This window comes from Phyllobates terribilis, unplaced genomic scaffold (assembly GCF_046119375.1).
Source record: "Phyllobates terribilis strain yellow unplaced genomic scaffold, ASM4611937v1 Scaffold_5__5_contigs__length_657084704, whole genome shotgun sequence".
In the NCBI taxonomy this organism is placed as follows: Eukaryota; Metazoa; Chordata; class Amphibia; order Anura; family Dendrobatidae; genus Phyllobates; species Phyllobates terribilis.
The window spans coordinates 99,218,920-99,239,110 of record NW_027362765.1 but is presented as its reverse complement, the minus strand read 5'-3'; the positions used below and the strand labels follow the sequence as shown (position 1 = coordinate 99,239,110).

Genomic DNA, 20,191 nt, shown 5'->3' with positions numbered 1-20,191 from the left:
GCATAACTCCACCTCTTTAAACACAGCACCTTCACCCCCTGCTGTTCCCACCCGCCTCAACACCGTTGGAAGGGAGGAGAACCAATTAAGGCGGGGGGTGGGGTGGAACGAGCAGCTGTCTACCCTTAGCAGGAGGGCTCCTGATTACATACCTCTCCTGCTGCTGCTGCTGCTGGCTGTCCAGCAGCAGACTGAAGGTGGCTGCTGCTGTGCACAGGTATATAAAGGCTCAGAGCCTATTATGACACGCGCAGCCAGCGTTCCATTGCCACATTCCATCTACTGCAGGCAGGATACCTGGCTGGCTGAATGTCGCTGAGAAGCTCACAGAGACCGCCATAAGCAACAGTTTAACAGAATGCCACAGACTAATCAACCAAACTTTTTGGGTTGGGTTCTCTTTTATAGTCTGCAGGCATTAAATGAAAGAAGTCAGTGTTCCAGCAGAAGGAGACAACGTTTCAGAAAAGGCATTGTAGCAAACCAAAAAAGAAATTTTAAGCGCAGCAGAGTAACCAGCGCACATACCTGTTAGCTCAGGTGAGTTTAAAAGGCTGCTGTTGATAACAAGGGCATTTGCTAAATAGATGGTGTGTGTGCAACAATATACTGAAAGGTCAATTATATTGTGCAGCTTATCTCACCACCTGTAGTTATTTAGGTGAAAGCTCCAAAATGCTTGCCTAATATGTCTGTTTATCCAAAAGGAAGTAAAAAGGGAGAGCTAGAAAGACAGCATTGCATCACATTACATGGCAATGCAATGCACAGTTGCTGAAGTTGAACCAAAATGAGCTTGTAATCTGGCTTCTGCAACTTTGAACATGAAAAATCCAATGAGGAGAAGAAAAGCAAAGCCAAAGAGTCCATCCCAAAATCCGACAAACAAGCAAAATGAACAAAAAACATTGAATTCAATTCTTTCTGATTTTAGAAACTGCATTAAAGAAGGGGTGCACCGGTCCTGGAGATACTGCAATACCAGGTCAATGCGTGGAGTGGACAGAGCAAGCTCTTTTTCCATCTCCCTGTTCTAAAAATCCATTTAATATATGGTCCCCAGATAGGGGACGTATCAGATATTAAACTGATAAGAACAGATACTACACTTGATCTTAGCCAAAAGGCCGAGAAGCGATAACCAGAATTGGTTTCAAACTACGGAGCCACCCAAGGATCCTGAAAAGTCCATTTGTGGAGATGAGCTCCTGGACTCCCGTTAAGAAGACATGTTGTCAACCTCTAGATCCCTTACATGCCTGCACTTTTCGGCTTGCTGCTGCTGCAATCCACGCGTTTTAGATCTGCATAACTCCACCTCTTTAAACACAGCACCTTCACCCCCTGCTGTTCCCACCCGCCTCAACACCGTTGGAAGGGAGGAGAACCAATTAAGGCGGGGGGTGGGGTGGAACGAGCAGCTGTCTACCCTTAGCAGGAGGGCTCCTGATTACATACCTCTCCTGCTGCTGCTGCTGCTGGCTGTCCAGCAGCAGACTGAAGGTGGCTGCTGCTGTGCACAGGTATATAAAGGCTCAGAGCCTATTATGACACGCGCAGCCAGCGTTCCATTGCCACATTCCATCTACTGCAGGCAGGATACCTGGCTGGCTGAATGTCGCTGAGAAGCTCACAGAGACCGCCATAAGCAACAGTTTAACAGAATGCCACAGACTAATCAACCAAACTTTTTGGGTTGGGTTCTCTTTTATAGTCTGCAGGCATTAAATGAAAGAAGTCAGTGTTCCAGCAGAAGGAGACAACGTTTCAGAAAAGGCATTGTAGCAAACCAAAAAAGAAATTTTAAGCGCAGCAGAGTAACCAGCGCACATACCTGTTAGCTCAGGTGAGTTTAAAAGGCTGCTGTTGATAACAAGGGCATTTGCTAAATAGATGGTGTGTGTGCAACAATATACTGAAAGGTCAATTATATTGTGCAGCTTATCTCACCACCTGTAGTTATTTAGGTGAAAGCTCCAAAATGCTTGCCTAATATGTCTGTTTATCCAAAAGGAAGTAAAAAGGGAGAGCTAGAAAGACAGCATTGCATCACATTACATGGCAATGCAATGCACAGTTGCTGAAGTTGAACCAAAATGAGCTTGTAATCTGGCTTCTGCAACTTTGAACATGAAAAATCCAATGAGGAGAAGAAAAGCAAAGCCAAAGAGTCCATCCCAAAATCCGACAAACAAGCAAAATGAACAAAAAACATTGAATTCAATTCTTTCTGATTTTAGAAACTGCATTAAAGAAGGGGTGCACCGGTCCTGGAGATACTGCAATACCAGGTCAATGCGTGGAGTGGACAGAGCAAGCTCTTTTTCCATCTCCCTGTTCTAAAAATCCATTTAATATATGGTCCCCAGATAGGGGACGTATCAGATATTAAACTGATAAGAACAGATTTTTTTTTTTTTATCGAAAGCCCGAATTCGTGTACAAAACCCGAGTGCGCTTAAAAAAGTGACAAGTGCCACAAAAAAAGTGCACTAGGATGCTGGTCTTCTTGAAACCCTCTCCAAAAGGAGAAGGGTCCCCCAAACCATTCCCCGTCCCTCCGAGCCAGAAGGCCACAGCGAGGAACAGGGACAAATAGCCACCTCCAGCCGGAGCCAGAGGCGACCCAATCTTACCCCCAGCACCTGCCCGAGTTCTCACCCGAGCAAGGCACTGGGAGCCAAAGACTGTGCTCCCCTCCCGGAAGAGGGGAGCCAACAACGCTCTCCTCCCGAAAGAGGAGAGCCAGGGGGGTTCAGGGGGGAGCGGAACCTGATGGCCACACACTCCCCCCCTAGACCTGCCAAGAGAGGAACCCGTAAGGGAACCGCATCCCGACAAAATCCTAGTAGGACGTGACACACGTGAATAAGTGGACACACAGTGACAAAGAAATTAAATAAATAGTGAAGGTTTCACAGTATAATACTGCCCGGACCTTCGACCGGGAATTGAAAAATTCCCCATCCTAAGGCCAGAAGGCCCGGAATAAGGGTGTGTGCGAAGAAAGAAAATTTAAAGTGCTTGTGCAAATGTGCCATAAACTCAAGTGGGGTTCCCAATCCCAGTGAGTTAAGGCACCCCAGGGTCACCACTCCTGGGGCACTTCACACTTCGGGCTTTCGATCTTCCCCGGCCCAATGGCGTCGATCCTGGGGGGCCATGCTTTCCACCAGATGACTATATTAGCCACCTGGCGTACTAACAAGCGCCTAAACCCCAGTGTGCATAATGTATCAATCTACTAGGGCGGCCAACATCCAAAACCGCCTTTTCGAAAGATACTACACTTGATCTTAGCCAAAAGGCCGAGAAGCGATAACCAGAATTGGTTTCAAACTACGGAGCCACCCAAGGATCCTGAAAAGTCCATTTGTGGAGATGAGCTCCTGGACTCCCGTTAAGAAGACATGTTGTCAACCTCTAGATCCCTTACATGCCTGCACTTTTCGGCTTGCTGCTGCTGCAATCCACGCGTTTTAGATCTGCATAACTCCACCTCTTTAAACACAGCACCTTCACCCCCTGCTGTTCCCACCCGCCTCAACACCGTTGGAAGGGAGGAGAACCAATTAAGGCGGGGGGTGGGGTGGAACGAGCAGCTGTCTACCCTTAGCAGGAGGGCTCCTGATTACATACCTCTCCTGCTGCTGCTGCTGCTGGCTGTCCAGCAGCAGACTGAAGGTGGCTGCTGCTGTGCACAGGTATATAAAGGCTCAGAGCCTATTATGACACGCGCAGCCAGCGTTCCATTGCCACATTCCATCTACTGCAGGCAGGATACCTGGCTGGCTGAATGTCGCTGAGAAGCTCACAGAGACCGCCATAAGCAACAGTTTAACAGAATGCCACAGACTAATCAACCAAACTTTTTGGGTTGGGTTCTCTTTTATAGTCTGCAGGCATTAAATGAAAGAAGTCAGTGTTCCAGCAGACGGAGACAACGTTTCAGAAAAGGCATTGTAGCAAACCAAAAAAGAAATTTTAAGCGCAGCAGAGTAACCAGCGCACATACCTGTTAGCTCAGGTGAGTTTAAAAGGCTGCTGTTGATAACAAGGGCATTTGCTAAATAGATGGTGTGTGTGCAACAATATACTGAAAGGTCAATTATATTGTGCAGCTTATCTCACCACCTGTAGTTATTTAGGTGAAAGCTCCAAAATGCTTGCCTAATATGTCTGTTTATCCAAAAGGAAGTAAAAAGGGAGAGCTAGAAAGATAGCATTGCATCACATTACATGGCAATGCAATGCACAGTTGCTGAAGTTGAACCAAAATGAGCTTGTAATCTGGCTTCTGCAACTTTGAACATGAAAAATCCAATGAGGAGAAGAAAAGCAAAGCCAAAGAGTCCATCCCAAAATCCGACAAACAAGCAAAATGAACAAAAAACATTGAATTCAATTCTTTCTGATTTTAGAAACTGCATTAAAGAAGGGGTGCACCGGTCCTGGAGATACTGCAATACCAGGTCAATGCGTGGAGTGGACAGAGCAAGCTCTTTTTCCATCTCCCTGTTCTAAAAATCCATTTAATATATGGTCCCCAGATAGGGGACGTATCAGATATTAAACTGATAAGAACAGATACTACACTTGATCTTAGCCAAAAGGCCGAGAAGCGATAACCAGAATTGGTTTCAAACTACGGAGCCACCCAAGGATCCTGAAAAGTCCATTTGTGGAGATGAGCTCCTGGACTCCCGTTAAGAAGACATGTTGTCAACCTCTAGATCCCTTACATGCCTGCACTTTTCGGCTTGCTGCTGCTGCAATCCACGCGTTTTAGATCTGCATAACTCCACCTCTTTAAACACAGCACCTTCACCCCCTGCTGTTCCCACCCGCCTCAACACCGTTGGAAGGGAGGAGAACCAATTAAGGCGGGGGGTGGGGTGGAACGAGCAGCTGTCTACCCTTAGCAGGAGGGCTCCTGATTACATACCTCTCCTGCTGCTGCTGCTGCTGGCTGTCCAGCAGCAGACTGAAGGTGGCTGCTGCTGTGCACAGGTATATAAAGGCTCAGAGCCTATTATGACACCCGCAGCCAGCGTTCCATTGCCACATTCCATCTACTGCAGGCAGGATACCTGGCTGGCTGAATGTCGCTGAGAAGCTCACAGAGACCGCCATAAGCAACAGTTTAACAGAATGCCACAGACTAATCAACCAAACTTTTTGGGTTGGGTTCTCTTTTATAGTCTGCAGGCATTAAATGAAAGAAGTCAGTGTTCCAGCAGAAGGAGACAACGTTTCAGAAAAGGCATTGTAGCAAACCAAAAAAGAAATTTTAAGCGCAGCAGAGTAACCAGCGCACATACCTGTTAGCTCAGGTGAGTTTAAAAGGCTGCTGTTGATAACAAGGGCATTTGCTAAATAGATGGTGTGTGTGCAACAATATACTGAAAGGTCAATTATATTGTGCAGCTTATCTCACCACCTGTAGTTATTTAGGTGAAAGCTCCAAAATGCTTGCCTAATATGTCTGTTTATCCAAAAGGAAGTAAAAAGGGAGAGCTAGAAAGATAGCATTGCATCACATTACATGGCAATGCAATGCACAGTTGCTGAAGTTGAACCAAAATGAGCTTGTAATCTGGCTTCTGCAACTTTGAACATGAAAAATCCAATGAGGAGAAGAAAAGCAAAGCCAAAGAGTCCATCCCAAAATCCGACAAACAAGCAAAATGAACAAAAAACATTGAATTCAATTCTTTCTGATTTTAGAAACTGCATTAAAGAAGGGGTGCACCGGTCCTGGAGATACTGCAATACCAGGTCAATGCGTGGAGTGGACAGAGCAAGCTCTTTTTCCATCTCCCTGTTCTAAAAATCCATTTAATATATGGTCCCCAGATAGGGGACGTATCAGATATTAAACTGATAAGAACAGATACTACACTTGATCTTAGCCAAAAGGCCGAGAAGCGATAACCAGAATTGGTTTCAAACTACGGAGCCACCCAAGGATCCTGAAAAGTCCATTTGTGGAGATGAGCTCCTGGACTCCCGTTAAGAAGACATGTTGTCAACCTCTAGATCCCTTACATGCTTGCACTTTTCGGCTTGCTGCTGCTGCAATCCACGCGTTTTAGATCTGCATAACTCCACCTCTTTAAACACAGCACCTTCACCCCCTGCTGTTCCCACCCGCCTCAACACCGTTGGAAGGGAGGAGAACCAATTAAGGCGGGGGGTGGGGTGGAACGAGCAGCTGTCTACCCTTAGCAGGAGGGCTCCTGATTACATACCTCTCCTGCTGCTGCTGCTGCTGGCTGTCCAGCAGCAGACTGAAGGTGGCTGCTGCTGTGCACAGGTATATAAAGGCTCAGAGCCTATTATGACACCCGCAGCCAGCGTTCCATTGCCACATTCCATCTACTGCAGGCAGGATACCTGGCTGGCTGAATGTCGCTGAGAAGCTCACAGAGACCGCCATAAGCAACAGTTTAACAGAATGCCACAGACTAATCAACCAAACTTTTTGGGTTGGGTTCTCTTTTATAGTCTGCAGGCATTAAATGAAAGAAGTCAGTGTTCCAGCAGAAGGAGACAACGTTTCAGAAAAGGCATTGTAGCAAACCAAAAAAGAAATTTTAAGCGCAGCAGAGTAACCAGCGCACATACCTGTTAGCTCAGGTGAGTTTAAAAGGCTGCTGTTGATAACAAGGGCATTTGCTAAATAGATGGTGTGTGTGCAACAATATACTGAAAGGTCAATTATATTGTGCAGCTTATCTCACCACCTGTAGTTATTTAGGTGAAAGCTCCAAAATGCTTGCCTAATATGTCTGTTTATCCAAAAGGAAGTAAAAAGGGAGAGCTAGAAAGATAGCATTGCATCACATTACATGGCAATGCAATGCACAGTTGCTGAAGTTGAACCAAAATGAGCTTGTAATCTGGCTTCTGCAACTTTGAACATGAAAAATCCAATGAGGAGAAGAAAAGCAAAGCCAAAGAGTCCATCCCAAAATCCGACAAACAAGCAAAATGAACAAAAAACATTGAATTCAATTCTTTCTGATTTTAGAAACTGCATTAAAGAAGGGGTGCACCGGTCCTGGAGATACTGCAATACCAGGTCAATGCGTGGAGTGGACAGAGCAAGCTCTTTTTCCATCTCCCTGTTCTAAAAATCCATTTAATATATGGTCCCCAGATAGGGGACGTATCAGATATTAAACTGATAAGAACAGATACTACACTTGATCTTAGCCAAAAGGCCGAGAAGCGATAACCAGAATTGGTTTCAAACTACGGAGCCACCCAAGGATCCTGAAAAGTCCATTTGTGGAGATGAGCTCCTGGACTCCCGTTAAGAAGACATGTTGTCAACCTCTAGATCCCTTACATGCTTGCACTTTTCGGCTTGCTGCTGCTGCAATCCACGCGTTTTAGATCTGCATAACTCCACCTCTTTAAACACAGCACCTTCACCCCCTGCTGTTCCCACCCGCCTCAACACCGTTGGAAGGGAGGAGAACCAATTAAGGCGGGGGGTGGGGTGGAACGAGCAGCTGTCTACCCTTAGCAGGAGGGCTCCTGATTACATACCTCTCCTGCTGCTGCTGCTGCTGGCTGTCCAGCAGCAGACTGAAGGTGGCTGCTGCTGTGCACAGGTATATAAAGGCTCAGAGCCTATTATGACACGCGCAGCCAGCGTTCCATTGCCACATTCCATCTACTGCAGGCAGGATACCTGGCTGGCTGAATGTCGCTGAGAAGCTCACAGAGACCGCCATAAGCAACAGTTTAACAGAATGCCACAGACTAATCAACCAAACTTTTTGGGTTGGGTTCTCTTTTATAGTCTGCAGGCATTAAATGAAAGAAGTCAGTGTTCCAGCAGAAGGAGACAACGTTTCAGAAAAGGCATTGTAGCAAACCAAAAAAGAAATTTTAAGCGCAGCAGAGTAACCAGCGCACATACCTGTTAGCTCAGGTGAGTTTAAAAGGCTGCTGTTGATAACAAGGGCATTTGCTAAATAGATGGTGTGTGTGCAACAATATACTGAAAGGTCAATTATATTGTGCAGCTTATCTCACCACCTGTAGTTATTTAGGTGAAAGCTCCAAAATGCTTGCCTAATATGTCTGTTTATCCAAAAGGAAGTAAAAAGGGAGAGCTAGAAAGACAGCATTGCATCACATTACATGGCAATGCAATGCACAGTTGCTGAAGTTGAACCAAAATGAGCTTGTAATCTGGCTTCTGCAACTTTGAACATGAAAAATCCAATGAGGAGAAGAAAAGCAAAGCCAAAGAGTCCATCCCAAAATCCGACAAACAAGCAAAATGAACAAAAAACATTGAATTCAATTCTTTCTGATTTTAGAAACTGCATTAAAGAAGGGGTGCACCGGTCCTGGAGATACTGCAATACCAGGTCAATGCGTGGAGTGGACAGAGCAAGCTCTTTTTCCATCTCCCTGTTCTAAAAATCCATTTAATATATGGTCCCCAGATAGGGGACGTATCAGATATTAAACTGATAAGAACAGATACTACACTTGATCTTAGCCAAAAGGCCGAGAAGCGATAACCAGAATTGGTTTCAAACTACGGAGCCACCCAAGGATCCTGAAAAGTCCATTTGTGGAGATGAGCTCCTGGACTCCCGTTAAGAAGACATGTTGTCAACCTCTAGATCCCTTACATGCCTGCACTTTTCGGCTTGCTGCTGCTGCAATCCACGCGTTTTAGATCTGCATAACTCCACCTCTTTAAACACAGCACCTTCACCCCCTGCTGTTCCCACCCGCCTCAACACCGTTGGAAGGGAGGAGAACCAATTAAGGCGGGGGGTGGGGTGGAACGAGCAGCTGTCTACCCTTAGCAGGAGGGCTCCTGATTACATACCTCTCCTGCTGCTGCTGCTGCTGGCTGTCCAGCAGCAGACTGAAGGTGGCTGCTGCTGTGCACAGGTATATAAAGGCTCAGAGCCTATTATGACACGCGCAGCCAGCGTTCCATTGCCACATTCCATCTACTGCAGGCAGGATACCTGGCTGGCTGAATGTCGCTGAGAAGCTCACAGAGACCGCCATAAGCAACAGTTTAACAGAATGCCACAGACTAATCAACCAAACTTTTTGGGTTGGGTTCTCTTTTATAGTCTGCAGGCATTAAATGAAAGAAGTCAGTGTTCCAGCAGAAGGAGACAACGTTTCAGAAAAGGCATTGTAGCAAACCAAAAAAGAAATTTTAAGCGCAGCAGAGTAACCAGCGCACATACCTGTTAGCTCAGGTGAGTTTAAAAGGCTGCTGTTGATAACAAGGGCATTTGCTAAATAGATGGTGTGTGTGCAACAATATACTGAAAGGTCAATTATATTGTGCAGCTTATCTCACCACCTGTAGTTATTTAGGTGAAAGCTCCAAAATGCTTGCCTAATATGTCTGTTTATCCAAAAGGAAGTAAAAAGGGAGAGCTAGAAAGACAGCATTGCATCACATTACATGGCAATGCAATGCACAGTTGCTGAAGTTGAACCAAAATGAGCTTGTAATCTGGCTTCTGCAACTTTGAACATGAAAAATCCAATGAGGAGAAGAAAAGCAAAGCCAAAGAGTCCATCCCAAAATCCGACAAACAAGCAAAATGAACAAAAAACATTGAATTCAATTCTTTCTGATTTTAGAAACTGCATTAAAGAAGGGGTGCACCGGTCCTGGAGATACTGCAATACCAGGTCAATGCGTGGAGTGGACAGAGCAAGCTCTTTTTCCATCTCCCTGTTCTAAAAATCCATTTAATATATGGTCCCCAGATAGGGGACGTATCAGATATTAAACTGATAAGAACAGATTTTTTTTTTTTTATCGAAAGCCCGAATTCGTGTACAAAACCCGAGTGCGCTTAAAAAAGTGACAAGTGCCACAAAAAAAGTGCACTAGGATGCTGGTCTTCTTGAAACCCTCTCCAAAAGGAGAAGGGTCCCCCAAACCATTCCCCGTCCCTCCGAGCCAGAAGGCCACAGCGAGGAACAGGGACAAATAGCCACCTCCAGCCGGAGCCAGAGGCGACCCAATCTTACCCCCAGCACCTGCCCGAGTTCTCACCCGAGCAAGGCACTGGGAGCCAAAGACTGTGCTCCCCTCCCGGAAGAGGGGAGCCAACAACGCTCTCCTCCCGAAAGAGGAGAGCCAGGGGGGTTCAGGGGGGAGCGGAACCTGATGGCCACACACTCCCCCCCTAGACCTGCCAAGAGAGGAACCCGTAAGGGAACCGCATCCCGACAAAATCCTAGTAGGACGTGACACACGTGAATAAGTGGACACACAGTGACAAAGAAATTAAATAAATAGTGAAGGTTTCACAGTATAATACTGCCCGGACCTTCGACCGGGAATTGAAAAATTCCCCATCCTAAGGCCAGAAGGCCCGGAATAAGGGTGTGTGCGAAGAAAGAAAATTTAAAGTGCTTGTGCAAATGTGCCATAAACTCAAGTGGGGTTCCCAATCCCAGTGAGTTAAGGCACCCCAGGGTCACCACTCCTGGGGCACTTCACACTTCGGGCTTTCGATCTTCCCCGGCCCAATGGCGTCGATCCTGGGGGGCCATGCTTTCCACCAGATGACTATATTAGCCACCTGGCGTACTAACAAGCGCCTAAACCCCAGTGTGCATAATGTATCAATCTACTAGGGCGGCCAACATCCAAAACCGCCTTTTCGAAAGATACTACACTTGATCTTAGCCAAAAGGCCGAGAAGCGATAACCAGAATTGGTTTCAAACTACGGAGCCACCCAAGGATCCTGAAAAGTCCATTTGTGGAGATGAGCTCCTGGACTCCCGTTAAGAAGACATGTTGTCAACCTCTAGATCCCTTACATGCCTGCACTTTTCGGCTTGCTGCTGCTGCAATCCACGCGTTTTAGATCTGCATAACTCCACCTCTTTAAACACAGCACCTTCACCCCCTGCTGTTCCCACTCGCCTCAACACCGTTGGAAGGGAGGAGAACCAATTAAGGCGGGGGGTGGGGTGGAACGAGCAGCTGTCTACCCTTAGCAGGAGGGCTCCTGATTACATACCTCTCCTGCTGCTGCTGCTGCTGGCTGTCCAGCAGCAGACTGAAGGTGGCTGCTGCTGTGCACAGGTATATAAAGGCTCAGAGCCTATTATGACACGCGCAGCCAGCGTTCCATTGCCACATTCCATCTACTGCAGGCAGGATACCTGGCTGGCTGAATGTCGCTGAGAAGCTCACAGAGACCGCCATAAGCAACAGTTTAACAGAATGCCACAGACTAATCAACCAAACTTTTTGGGTTGGGTTCTCTTTTATAGTCTGCAGGCATTAAATGAAAGAAGTCAGTGTTCCAGCAGAAGGAGACAACGTTTCAGAAAAGGCATTGTAGCAAACCAAAAAAGAAATTTTAAGCGCAGCAGAGTAACCAGCGCACATACCTGTTAGCTCAGGTGAGTTTAAAAGGCTGCTGTTGATAACAAGGGCATTTGCTAAATAGATGGTGTGTGTGCAACAATATACTGAAAGGTCAATTATATTGTGCAGCTTATCTCACCACCTGTAGTTATTTAGGTGAAAGCTCCAAAATGCTTGCCTAATATGTCTGTTTATCCAAAAGGAAGTAAAAAGGGAGAGCTAGAAAGATAGCATTGCATCACATTACATGGCAATGCAATGCACAGTTGCTGAAGTTGAACCAAAATGAGCTTGTAATCTGGCTTCTGCAACTTTGAACATGAAAAATCCAATGAGGAGAAGAAAAGCAAAGCCAAAGAGTCCATCCCAAAATCCGACAAACAAGCAAAATGAACAAAAAACATTGAATTCAATTCTTTCTGATTTTAGAAACTGCATTAAAGAAGGGGTGCACCGGTCCTGGAGATACTGCAATACCAGGTCAATGCGTGGAGTGGACAGAGCAAGCTCTTTTTCCATCTCCCTGTTCTAAAAATCCATTTAATATATGGTCCCCAGATAGGGGACGTATCAGATATTAAACTGATAAGAACAGATACTACACTTGATCTTAGCCAAAAGGCCGAGAAGCGATAACCAGAATTGGTTTCAAACTACGGAGCCACCCAAGGATCCTGAAAAGTCCATTTGTGGAGATGAGCTCCTGGACTCCCGTTAAGAAGACATGTTGTCAACCTCTAGATCCCTTACATGCCTGCACTTTTCGGCTTGCTGCTGCTGCAATCCACGCGTTTTAGATCTGCATAACTCCACCTCTTTAAACACAGCACCTTCACCCCCTGCTGTTCCCACCCGCCTCAACACCGTTGGAAGGGAGGAGAACCAATTAAGGCGGGGGGTGGGGTGGAACGAGCAGCTGTCTACCCTTAGCAGGAGGGCTCCTGATTACATACCTCTCCTGCTGCTGCTGCTGCTGGCTGTCCAGCAGCAGACTGAAGGTGGCTGCTGCTGTGCACAGGTATATAAAGGCTCAGAGCCTATTATGACACGCGCAGCCAGCGTTCCATTGCCACATTCCATCTACTGCAGGCAGGATACCTGGCTGGCTGAATGTCGCTGAGAAGCTCACAGAGACCGCCATAAGCAACAGTTTAACAGAATGCCACAGACTAATCAACCAAACTTTTTGGGTTGGGTTCTCTTTTATAGTCTGCAGGCATTAAATGAAAGAAGTCAGTGTTACAGCAGAAGGAGACAACGTTTCAGAAAAGGCATTGTAGCAAACCAAAAAAGAAATTTTAAGCGCAGCAGAGTAACCAGCGCACATACCTGTTAGCTCAGGTGAGTTTAAAAGGCTGCTGTTGATAACAAGGGCATTTGCTAAATAGATGGTGTGTGTGCAACAATATACTGAAAGGTCAATTATATTGTGCAGCTTATCTCACCACCTGTAGTTATTTAGGTGAAAGCTCCAAAATGCTTGCCTAATATGTCTGTTTATCCAAAAGGAAGTAAAAAGGGAGAGCTAGAAAGATAGCATTGCATCACATTACATGGCAATGCAATGCACAGTTGCTGAAGTTGAACCAAAATGAGCTTGTAATCTGGCTTCTGCAACTTTGAACATGAAAAATCCAATGAGGAGAAGAAAAGCAAAGCCAAAGAGTCCATCCCAAAATCCGACAAACAAGCAAAATGAACAAAAAACATTGAATTCAATTCTTTCTGATTTTAGAAACTGCATTAAAGAAGGGGTGCACCGGTCCTGGAGATACTGCAATACCAGGTCAATGCGTGGAGTGGACAGAGCAAGCTCTTTTTCCATCTCCCTGTTCTAAAAATCCATTTAATATATGGTCCCCAGATAGGGGACGTATCAGATATTAAACTGATAAGAACAGATACTACACTTGATCTTAGCCAAAAGGCCGAGAAGCGATAACCAGAATTGGTTTCAAACTACGGAGCCACCCAAGGATCCTGAAAAGTCCATTTGTGGAGATGAGCTCCTGGACTCCCGTTAAGAAGACATGTTGTCAACCTCTAGATCCCTTACATGCCTGCACTTTTCGGCTTGCTGCTGCTGCAATCCACGCGTTTTAGATCTGCATAACTCCACCTCTTTAAACACAGCACCTTCACCCCCTGCTGTTCCCACCCGCCTCAACACCGTTGGAAGGGAGGAGAACCAATTAAGGCGGGGGGTGGGGTGGAACGAGCAGCTGTCTACCCTTAGCAGGAGGGCTCCTGATTACATACCTCTCCTGCTGCTGCTGCTGCTGGCTGTCCAGCAGCAGACTGAAGGTGGCTGCTGCTGTGCACAGGTATATAAAGGCTCAGAGCCTATTATGACACGCGCAGCCAGCGTTCCATTGCCACATTCCATCTACTGCAGGCAGGATACCTGGCTGGCTGAATGTTGCTGAGAAGCTCACAGAGACCGCCATAAGCAACAGTTTAACAGAATGCCACAGACTAATCAACCAAACTTTTTGGGTTGGGTTCTCTTTTATAGTCTGCAGGCATTAAATGAAAGAAGTCAGTGTTCCAGCAGAAGGAGACAACGTTTCAGAAAAGGCATTGTAGCAAACCAAAAAAGAAATTTTAAGCGCAGCAGAGTAACCAGCGCACATACCTGTTAGCTCAGGTGAGTTTAAAAGGCTGCTGTTGATAACAAGGGCATTTGCTAAATAGATGGTGTGTGTGCAACAATATACTGAAAGGTCAATTATATTGTGCAGCTTATCTCACCACCTGTAGTTATTTAGGTGAAAGCTCCAAAATGCTTGCCTAATATGTCTGTTTATCCAAAAGGAAGTAAAAAGGGAGAGCTAGAAAGATAGCATTGCATCACATTACATGGCAATGCAATGCACAGTTGCTGAAGTTGAACCAAAATGAGCTTGTAATCTGGCTTCTGCAACTTTGAACATGAAAAATCCAATGAGGAGAAGAAAAGCAAAGCCAAAGAGTCCATCCCAAAATCCGACAAACAAGCAAAATGAACAAAAAACATTGAATTCAATTCTTTCTGATTTTAGAAACTGCATTAAAGAAGGGGTGCACCGGTCCTGGAGATACTGCAATACCAGGTCAATGCGTGGAGTGGACAGAGCAAGCTCTTTTTCCATCTCCCTGTTCTAAAAATCCATTTAATATATGGTCCCCAGATAGGGGACGTATCAGATATTAAACTGATAAGAACAGATTTTTTTTTTTTTTTTAAATTTGGCTATCCCCTGCAGAGGGATAAAACCGTTTATTAAAACTTTAACAAATTACAAGCATAATTAAACAAATACCAAACGTTAAAAGACAAATGAAATTTACAAAACAAAAAAATACAAAGATTTTAAATAATTAGGTTCCATTGGTCAACAAGCCATTTTTTGGAAATATGTACATTCTTCTTTTTGTCAATTAAATAATAAGTATACATTTCACATAAACATAAACTTAAAACATCATTCACTGATAAAACATCTTGTTTAAAAATAGCAATGTTGCGCGCTTTCCAGAGAGATGACTTGGCGCAGTTCACTGTCTTCCAAGCCATTGTGTACTGGTCCATTGTGGGGCATTCCATAAGTCCGTATAGCACAGTTTTATATGTAAAGTCCTTGAGGTCTGCCACCCTTTCCAGTAGGGGGAGCAGTCTTCTCCAGAAATCCTTTGCAAAATTACATGTCCATAATAGATGTTCCACCGTTTCCACGTCTTGGCATCCGGCTCTTGGGCAGATGGCAGACCTCACAAATCCTCTTCTGTATTGGAATGCCCGGCAAGGAAGACAGCGGTGCATGCAACTCCAAGCCAGATCTCTCTGTTCATTAAAAAGATAAAAAACGTTAATCATTTTCCAGATAGACATAGATTTGTCATCATCATATCTGTCAACATTACATATTTCCTCACTTTTACGTATTTCTTTAATTAGTTTCTTACTATTTCTTAATTCCTCTATTTTCTTAGTCCCTAAATTAAAATCGGACACTATTTTCCTTAAAATCTCATAATGCGTCGACAAATTAAAAGCATGGGGCACAGATATATTAACTTCATACCATCCAAACTTTCTCATAAAAAATCCTGTATTAAAACGCATAAAAAAGGACCAATAGTGATTCTTAAAAAGGGCATTAAAACAGTAAACGAACAGATGGATTAAAAGAAACCTATTAAAATCTGGAAAATCTTTACCACCTTTTACTTTTGATTTCATCACGATTTCTCTTTTCAGCTTTTCCATTTTTGAGTTCCAAAAGAAGGTAAAACAGGTTTTGGTTATCTTTTTTAAAACATTAACAGGCGGGGGGAAAACCATGCTAAGATACAATAAAAGAGGTAAAATCACCATCTTTAAAACCAATACTTTACCCTCCATTGTAAGTCTCCTCATGTTCCACATACATATTTTCGTATTTACTTTCTGTGTAACTGTTTCCCAACTATTATAACCATCATTATTTTCAGTGAATGATATACCTAAAATGGAAATGGATTCGGAGACATTAATTGGTACATCACGTAAAATCATCCCCCCAACACTTAAAATGTTACACTTATTAAAATTGATTTTAAAACCAGAAGCTAGACAAAAGGATTGCACTTGATGGAGAGTGGCCGTAAGTGATGGTGCATCTGTACACAAGACCGCCACGTCATCCATGTAGCCTACAACCTTGGCCTCCAAACCACCGCTTCCAGGCAGAGGGACACCGCATATCTGTTTATTTTGGCGTATTGCACATAACATTGGTTCCAGTGCACAGATAAACAGTAGGGGGGACAGAGGGCATCCCTGTTTCACCCCTGACCGTAAAAATACCTCTTGTGTCTTAAAACCATTCACTAAAATCTTACTTGTACAATCCTTGTAAAATGCTTTAAGCGATAGTAAAAACCCTTCTGGTATGCCCATTTTCTCTAAAACTTTAAAAAGATAAAAGTGTGAGACACGGTCAAATGCTTTTTCAAAATCAATAGATAAAATCGCCATTTTCCCCTTTCTGTCTTTCACATCCTCAATACAGTCTTTCACTAAATTCAGATTGTCCCATATACTGCGCCCCGGCACCCCACACACTTGATTAGAATGAATAACTTTGCTGATGACTTCTTTTAGACGATTTGCACAAATTTTAGCCATTATTTTATAGTCACAATTTAAAAGTGTTATTGGTCTCCAGTTTTCTAATTTTGATTTATCACCTTTTTTGTATAGGAGGGAGACTTCACCTTTCTTCCAGGAATTTAATAAAACCTTATTATTAAAAACCTCAGTAAACAAATAAAACAAATCATCTTTTAAAATATCATAAAAACATACATAAAATTCTATTGGGATGCCATCAGGACCAGGGACCTTTCCAGTTTTAAAACTTTTAATAGTTTTTAACACTTCTTGTTCCGTTAAAACTTGGGATAAAAACTCTTGGGATGCGGGATCTAAAACAGCTGTTAGTCCTTGCAGCGAATCATCCATTAATTTATTATCTATATTTTTTCCATTAAAAAGATTAGAAAAAAAAACCTCAACTTTACCCAGCATATTTTTTATATTATTCTCACCATCTATATGGTCAATTATCACTTTTTCTTTTTTATTTTTCCTAAAAAAATATCTGGAACACTTTTCATTTTCTTCTATATGTTGTACTCTAGAACGAAAAATTATCTCTTTTCCTTTTTGTTCTAGCCATTTTGAAATCTCTTCTTTTAAGTTTGAAATATCAAGTTGTACATCTATCCGATTGTCTCTGAGCTTAAATAATGTTTGTAGGCGGGTATTTAAAATTCTATATTCTTCATATTTTTCTTTGGCTCTACATATACTCTTTTTAATAAAAAAGTCTTTTATTTTTACTTTCATTCTATCCCACCATACACTCATAGTCTCATTTGTTTTTTTCCCTTTTCTACATTTCCTATAAAACTCAATAAAATCTGATAAAATCTGCGGGTCGGTTAAAAGGGATACGTTCATTTTCCAGCTTTTCTTACCACATTTTTTGTTGTCATTTACTTTTATGGTAAAGGATAAAAGTTTATGGTCTGAAAATATATTAGTTAAAACTTCACATTTGGCAGGTGTTGTTTTATCTGAACCAAAAATAAAATCAATCCTAGAGCTACAATTAGCATTGCTCCAAGTGAAACCGGTGTCCTCTGGGCTGTCACTATGACACTCTTTATATATGTCTATCAATTTAGCATCTTTGACTATATCATGTAGCATACCTGAGGTTTTATCGTAGTTCCTGCTTACAGAGCTGGAGCGCCGGTTTTCACCTTTTAAAACACAATTAAAATCCCCTGCTAAGATAAAAGGTTCAGAGTTATTAATAAATAATGGTAAAAGATCAAGCATTTCGGCTCTTTCATTTTTCTCTGGGGATCCATAAAAATTTAAAAACTGCCATCTAATACCATCAATAAAAGCTTTCACTAATAAAATACGACCTGGTAAAATTTCCTGAATAAAATCAATTAAAACGTTCCCTTTAAAAAGTATGGCTACACCCGCTGATCCTGCAGCATTCGATCCGGACCAGACAGATGGCCCACACTTCCACTCATCTTTATATTTTTGATATGACATTTCATGTGGGATATTACATTCTTGCAGAAAAAATACAGATGCAGTAAAACATGTAAAAAAATTAAAAAGAGCAGTTCTTCTCGTGTTAGATTTTATGCCTCTCACGTTGAGGGAAATACCTTTGAGTTCAGCCATCATTAGAAAATGTAAAAATTTTACTTAGGTAACTAAGAGCAACGGATTTACCTGTCCGATGAACCTGATCAGACCACTGGGCTTGCGCCTCCCTCCTCATCTGATAGTATCGTCACGAGAGTCTCCGTGGAGGAGGAAAGATTACCACATTTATATAAACCCGACGCTACACTGGCATAGCTCGGAGGGCTGGCTGGCAGAACCCGCTGGGTCTCCATTGGCTGGCCATGCAGTTCCTCATCAGGTGGGTCCCCGAGGGGTTCCGCCGCCCGTGTTTGACCTGTAGAAGGTCGTCCTATAGGAGGAGGTTGCGCACAAGGCAGAGCCTCTGACTCTTCAGAGGCAGCAAGATCCCGGTCCCCACCTGTAGCAGCGGAGACCGAAACCCCTGAGGGTCCAGCGTCCACGTCCCCTTCTGGAGAAGTGTCCATCTGTTCACCTCCTGCTGCCTCCTCCGAACCACCCTTTTTCTTTTTCTTAGGACCCACCTTTATCCACTCAGCACCCTCAGCCCTAGGAGACTCAGACTGGGCATGGGCTTCTGTGTCGGCCTTTTGCCGGTCCCTTTTGACCTTACCAGTAGTGCCCTTCTGCTCCTTCTCAGCCCTCCTTTTGGACTCCCGCAGGTCCTGCAGCCAGGTTTTGGGATTTGGTATTTTACCTGTCATAGACTCTGGAGACACTTCACTATTTGGTACGCCCTTATTGTCTCCAGAGGCTCCAGGTTGTTGTTCCTCCTCCTGAGGGGTGGTCTGATCTTTTGGTCCTTGGTCGGACGTCTTGGACTTCCCCTTTTGCTCATCTTCCCGAAATCTGTGAGGGCAAGAAAAATAAAAGTGACCTGGAGTCTGGCAAAAACTGCATTTCTTTTCCTTAGGGCATTCTTTTGTCTCATGTTCTTCACTAGCACAATTTCTACATGATACATGACAGTTTTCTTTTGAATGACCATAGCGCCCACAATTTCTGCAATATACTGGCATCCCAGAAAAGAAGAAATCCCCATTTGTTTGCCCAATTTTGAAACGGGCAGGGGGGAGCCGTATACCACCTGGTGTATTTGGATCTCTTGTACACTTCGCAAGGAATTTCCACTTAGATGTCCATATGTTATATTCGTTTAATATCTTCCCAATACATTTAACACTTTTAAAATAAATTGCTAGAAATGACATTACTTCTGGAGCAGAAACAAAGGGCGAAAATACTTTTACAATAACCAGTCTTGCCTCATCCAGGACGTGCTCAACAATTTGTATCCCTTTCAAAACAGGACTATTTTCAACTTTTTTTAACTTTTCTAGTACATCTCTAAAAATACCTTCTCCGGTGAATGTGATGTCATAGTCACCTCTTCTGGGATAATCCTGGATGGAGAGAATTTCATTCCTTTGTACGCCAAGAAGGTTCCTGAGCACGTCCTGGACTACATACCCTAATTTCCTCATATCCGAGCCACCCGCCGTGAAGTGAACTCGGATAGAGTTTTTTAGCCTCGCATAAAGAGGCACGAGGTTAGGGTCAACCTCCATGGAAAAACGCAACAAGGTTGCAAATTGCAGCCGCTTGCAATCTGCGCTCCCAGTGTTCTTGCAGCGAAAAACACCTGGAAGCTGGGGGATCGCAACTCGTTACCCTGGAACTAAGCCCTCTCCCTAATAGCAGCAAGCAGGTTAAGTCCACCAAAGTGGACGATCCTGCCAGGCCAAGGAGAGGGGTACCCGAGTGCCCTTCAACCACAATCTCCTGCAATAAAGCACTTGATCGTAGCCAAAAGGCCGAGAAGCGATAACCAGAATTGGTTTCAAACTACGGAGCCACCCAAGGATCCTGAAAAGTCCATTTGTGGAGATGAGCTCCTGGACTCCCGTTAAGAAGACATGTTGTCAACCTCTAGATCCCTTACATGCCTGCACTTTTCGGCTTGCTGCTGCTGTAATCCACGCGTTTTAGATCTGCATAACTCCACCTCTTTAAACACAGCACCTTCACCCCCTGCTGTTCCCACCCGCCTCAACACCGTTGGAAGGGAGGAGAACCAATTAAGGCGGGGGGTGG

General features: G+C 44.0%; 10 non-coding genes and 2 pseudogenes across 10 annotated transcripts; all 12 read right to left on the bottom strand.

The window, feature by feature from the left end:
- Positions 1–948: 948 nt before the first annotated feature.
- LOC141274216 (U2 spliceosomal RNA) lies at positions 949–1,139 on the bottom strand. The gene has a single exon (XR_012322503.1). It is a non-coding gene; the product is annotated as a U2 spliceosomal RNA (small nuclear RNA).
- Positions 1,140–2,254: 1,115 nt separating this feature from the next.
- On the bottom strand, positions 2,255–2,439 carry LOC141150496 (U2 spliceosomal RNA). Its single transcript, XR_012246685.1, has one exon. It is a non-coding gene; the product is annotated as a U2 spliceosomal RNA (small nuclear RNA).
- A 789-nt stretch (positions 2,440–3,228) lies between these two features.
- Positions 3,229–3,320, bottom strand: LOC141151225 (U2 spliceosomal RNA; annotated as a pseudogene).
- A 1,115-nt stretch (positions 3,321–4,435) lies between these two features.
- On the bottom strand, positions 4,436–4,626 carry LOC141274215 (U2 spliceosomal RNA). Its single transcript, XR_012322502.1, has one exon. It is a non-coding gene; the product is annotated as a U2 spliceosomal RNA (small nuclear RNA).
- A 1,115-nt stretch (positions 4,627–5,741) lies between these two features.
- Positions 5,742–5,932, bottom strand: LOC141274214 (U2 spliceosomal RNA). The gene has a single exon (XR_012322501.1). It is a non-coding gene; the product is annotated as a U2 spliceosomal RNA (small nuclear RNA).
- Positions 5,933–7,047: 1,115 nt separating this feature from the next.
- On the bottom strand, positions 7,048–7,238 carry LOC141274212 (U2 spliceosomal RNA). The gene has a single exon (XR_012322499.1). It is a non-coding gene; the product is annotated as a U2 spliceosomal RNA (small nuclear RNA).
- Positions 7,239–8,353: 1,115 nt separating this feature from the next.
- On the bottom strand, positions 8,354–8,544 carry LOC141274211 (U2 spliceosomal RNA). The gene has a single exon (XR_012322498.1). It is a non-coding gene; the product is annotated as a U2 spliceosomal RNA (small nuclear RNA).
- A 1,115-nt stretch (positions 8,545–9,659) lies between these two features.
- On the bottom strand, positions 9,660–9,844 carry LOC141150495 (U2 spliceosomal RNA). The gene has a single exon (XR_012246684.1). It is a non-coding gene; the product is annotated as a U2 spliceosomal RNA (small nuclear RNA).
- Positions 9,845–10,633: 789 nt separating this feature from the next.
- LOC141151224 (U2 spliceosomal RNA) lies at positions 10,634–10,725 on the bottom strand (annotated as a pseudogene).
- A 1,115-nt stretch (positions 10,726–11,840) lies between these two features.
- Positions 11,841–12,031, bottom strand: LOC141274210 (U2 spliceosomal RNA). The gene has a single exon (XR_012322497.1). It is a non-coding gene; the product is annotated as a U2 spliceosomal RNA (small nuclear RNA).
- A 1,115-nt stretch (positions 12,032–13,146) lies between these two features.
- On the bottom strand, positions 13,147–13,337 carry LOC141274209 (U2 spliceosomal RNA). Its single transcript, XR_012322496.1, has one exon. It is a non-coding gene; the product is annotated as a U2 spliceosomal RNA (small nuclear RNA).
- A 1,115-nt stretch (positions 13,338–14,452) lies between these two features.
- LOC141150573 (U2 spliceosomal RNA) lies at positions 14,453–14,648 on the bottom strand. The gene has a single exon (XR_012246737.1). It is a non-coding gene; the product is annotated as a U2 spliceosomal RNA (small nuclear RNA).
- Between the last annotated feature and the right edge of the window lie 5,543 nt (positions 14,649–20,191).